This window comes from Aegilops tauschii, chromosome 5 (assembly GCF_002575655.3).
Source record: "Aegilops tauschii subsp. strangulata cultivar AL8/78 chromosome 5, Aet v6.0, whole genome shotgun sequence".
Classification (NCBI taxonomy): domain Eukaryota; kingdom Viridiplantae; phylum Streptophyta; class Magnoliopsida; order Poales; family Poaceae; genus Aegilops; species Aegilops tauschii.
In genome coordinates, this window is record NC_053039.3 from 89,579,116 (window position 1) to 89,583,735 (window position 4,620).

Consider the following 4,620-nt stretch of genomic DNA (forward strand, 5'->3'; position numbering starts at 1 on the left):
ATGCCCTAGAGGCAATAATAAATGGTTATTATTATATTTCTTTGTTCATGATAATTTTCTATTATTCATGCTATAATTGTATTGTCCGGAAATCGTAATACATGTGTGAATACATACACCACAAAGTGTCCCTAGTAAGCCTCTAGTTGACTAGCTCGTTGATCAACAGATAGTCATGGTTTCCTGACTATGGACATTGGATGTCATTGATAACGGGATCACATCATTAGGAGAATGATGTGATGGACAAGACCCAATCCTAAGCATAGCATAAAAGATCGTGTAGTTTCGTTTGCTAGAGCTTTTCCAATGTCAAGTATCTTTTCCTTAGACCATGAGATCGTGCAACTCCCGGATACCGTAAGAGTGCTTTGGGTGTGCCAAACGTCACAACGTAACTGGGTGACTATAAAGGTGCACTACGGGTATCTCCGAAAGTGTCTGTTGGGTTGGCACGGATCGAGACTGGGATTTGTCACTCCGTATGACGGAGAGGTATCTCTGGGCCCACTCGGTAATGCATCATCATAATGAGCTCAATGTGACTAAGGCGTTAGTCACGGGATCATGCATTGCGGTACGAGTAAAGAGACTTGCCGGTAACGAGATTGAACAAGGTATTGGGATACCGACGATCGAATCTTGGGCAAGTAACATACCGATTGACAAAGGGAATTGTATACGGGATTGATTGAATCCTCGACACCGTGGTTCATCTGATGAGATCATCGTGGAACATGTGGGAGCCAACATGGGTATCCAGATCCCGCTATTGGTTATTGACCGGAGAGGCGTCTCGGTCATGTCTGCATGTCTCCCGAACCCGTAGGGTCTACACACTTAAGGTTCGGTGATGCTAGGGTTGTAGAGATATATGTATGCGGAAACCGGAAAGTTGTTCGGAGTCCCGCATGAGATCCCGGACGTCACGAGAGGTTCCGGAATGGTCCGGAGGTGAAGAATGATATATAGGAAGTCCAGTTTCGGCCACCGGGAAAGTTTCGGGGGTTACCGGTATTGTACCGGGACCACCGGAAGGGTCCCGGGGGTCCACCGGGTGGGGCCACCTATCCCGGAGGGCCCCGTGGGCTGAAAGTGGAAGGGAACCAGCCCTTAGTGGGCTGGGGCGCCCCCCTTGGGCCTCCCCCATGCGCCTAGGGTTGGGAACCCTAGGGGGGAGTTCCCCCCCCAGGGGGCCTATATAAAGGGGGGAGGGAGGGCAGCACAGAACAGCCTTGGGCGCCTCCCTCCTCCCCTGCAACACCTCTCTCTCTCTCGCAGAAGCTCAGCGTAGCCCTGCGGAGACCCGCTACATCCACCACCACGCCGTCGTGCTGCTGGATCTCCATCAACCTCTCCTTCCCCCTTGCTGGATCAAGAAGGAGGAGACGTCTCTGCACCGTACGTGTGTTGAACGCGGAGGTGCCGTCCGTTCGGCACTCGGTCATCGGTGATTTGGATCACGGCGAGTACGACTCCGTCATCCACGTTCATTGGAACGCTTCCGCTCGCGATCTACAAGGGTATGTAGATGCACTCCCTTCCCCTCGTTGCTAGTATACTCCATAGATGCATCTTGGTGAAGGTAGGAAAATTTTAAAATTATGCTACGATTCCCAACAGTGGCATCATGAGCCAGGCCTATGCGTAGTTACTATGCACGAGTAGAACACAAAGCAGTTGTGGGCGTTGAGTTTGCCAATTCTTCTTGCTGCTACGAGTCGTTTCTTGTTTCGGCGGCATTGTAGGATGAAGCGGCCCGGACCGACCTTACACGTACGCTTACGTGAGACTGGTTCCACTGACTGACATGCACAAGTTGCATAAGGTGGCTAGCGGGTGTCTGTCTCTCCTACTTTAGTCGGAACGGATTCGATGAAAAGGGTCCTTATGAAGGGTAAATAGAAATTGGCAAATCACGTTGTGGTCATACGTAGGTAAGAAACGTTCTTGCTAGAAACCTACAAACCACGTAAAAACTTGCAACAACAATTAGAGGACGTCTAACTTGTTTTTGCAGCAAGTGCTATGTGATGTGATATGGCCAGAAGATGTGATGAATGATATATGTGATGTATGAGATTGATCATATTCTTGTAATAGGAATCACGACTTGCATGTCGATGAGTATGACAACCGGCAGGAGCCATAGGAGTTGTCTTTATTATTTTGTATGACCTGCGTGTCATTGAATAACGCCATGTAATTTACTTTACTTTGTTGCTAAACGCGTTAGCCATAGAAGTAGAAGTAATCGTTGGCGTGACGACTTCATGAAGACACAATGATGGAGATCATGATGATGGAGATCATGGTGTCATGCCGGTGACAAAGATGATCATGGTGCCCCGAAGATGGAGATCAAAGGAGCATGATGATATTGGCCATATCATGTCACTATTTGATTGCATGTGATGTTTATCATGTTTTTGCATCTTATTTGCTTAGAACGACGGTAGTAAGTAAGATGATCCCTTATAATAATTTCAAGAAAGTGTTCACCCTAACTGTGCACCGTTGCGAAGGTTCGTTGTTTCGAAGCACCACGTGATGATCGGGTGTGATAGATTCTAACGTTCGAATACAACGGGTGTTGACGAGCCTAGCATGTACAGACATGGCCTCGGAACACACGCAATACACTTAGGTTGACTTGACGAGCCTAGCATGTACAGACATGGCCTCGGAACACGGAGGACCGAAAGGTCGAGCATGAGTCGTATAGAAGATACGATCAACATGGAGATGTTCACCAATCTTGACTAGTCCGTCTCACGTGATGATCGGACACGTCCTAGTTGAATTCGGATCATGTTTCACTTAGATGACTAGAGGGATGTCTATCTGAGTGGGAGTTCATTAAATAATTTGATTATATGAACTTAATTATCATGAACTTAGTCTAAAATCTTTATACTATGTATTGTAGATCAAATGGCCCACGTTGTCCTCAATTTCAACGCATTCCTACAGAAAACCAAGCTGAAAGATGATGGCAGCAACTATACGGACTGGGTCCGGAACCTGAGGATCATCCTCATAGCAGCCAAGAAAGATTATGTCTTAGAAGCACCGCTAGGTGAAGCACCAATCCCTGAGAACCAAGACGTTATGAACGCTTGGCAGCAGCGTGCTGATGATTACTCCCTCGTTCAGTGCGGCATGCTTTACAGCTTAGAACCGGGTCTCCAAAAGCGTTTTGAGAAACATGGAGCATATGAGATGTTCGAGGAGCTGAAACTGGTTTTTCAAGCTCATGCCCGGGTCGAGAGATATGATGTCTCCGACAAATTCTTTAGCTGTAAAATGGAGGAGAACAGTTCTGTTAGTGAGCACATACTCAGAATGTCTGGGTTGCACAACCGCTTGTCTCAGCTGGGAGTTAATCTCCCGGATGACGCGGTTATTGACAGAATCCTCCAGTCGCTTCCACCAAGCTACAAGAGCTTTGTGATGAACTACAATATGCAGGGGATGGAAAAGACCATTCCCGAGGTATATTCAATGCTGAAATCAGCTGAGGTAGAGATCAGAAAAGAACATCAAGTGTTGATGGTGAATAAAACCACTAAGTTCAAGAAGGACAAGGGTAAGAAGAACTTCAAGAAGGACGGCAAGGGAGTTGCCGCGCCCGGTAAGCCAGTTACCAGGAAGAAGTCAAAGAATGGACCCAAGCCCGAGACTGAGTGCTTTTATTGCAAGGGAAGTGGTCACTGGAAGCGGAACTGCCCCAAATACTTAGCGGACAAGAAGAAGGCCGGCAACACCCAAGGTATATGTGATATACAAGTAATTGATGTGTACCTTACCAGTACTCGTAGTAGCTCCTGGGTATTTGATACCGGTGCGGTTGCTCATATTTGTAACTCAAAACAGGAACTACGGAATAAACGGAGACTGGCGAAGGACGAGGTGACGATGCGCGTCGGGAATGGTTCCAAGGTCGATGTGATCGCCGTCGGCACGCTACCTCTGCATCTCCCTACGGGATTAGTTTTGAACCTCAATAATTGTTATTTAGTGCCAGCTTTGAGCATGAACATTGTATCTGGATCTCGTTTAATTCGAGATGGCTACTCATTTAAATCCGAGAATAATGGTTGTTCTATTTATTTGAGAGATATGTTTTATGGTCATGCCCCGCTGGTCAATGGTTTATTTTTGATGAATCTCGAACGTGATGTTACACATGTTCATAGTGTGAATACCAAAAGATGTAAAGTTGATAACGATAGTCCCACATACTTGTGGCACTGCCGCCTTGGTCACATTGGTGTCAAGCGCATGAAGAAGCTCCATGCAGATGGACTTTTGGAGTCTCTTGATTACAAATCATTTGACACGTGCGAACCATGCCTCATGGGTAAGATGACCAAGACTCCGTTCTCCGGAACAATGGAGCGAGCAACCAACTTATTGGAAATCATACATACCTATGTGTGTGGTCCAATGAGTGTTGAGGCTCGCGGAGGATATCGTTATGTTCTCACTCTCACTGATGATTTAAGTAGATATGGGTATGTCTACCTAATGAAACACAAGTCTGAAACCTTTGAAAAGTTCAAGGAATTTCAGAGTGAAGTCGAGAATCAACGTGACAGAAAAATAAAATTCTTACGA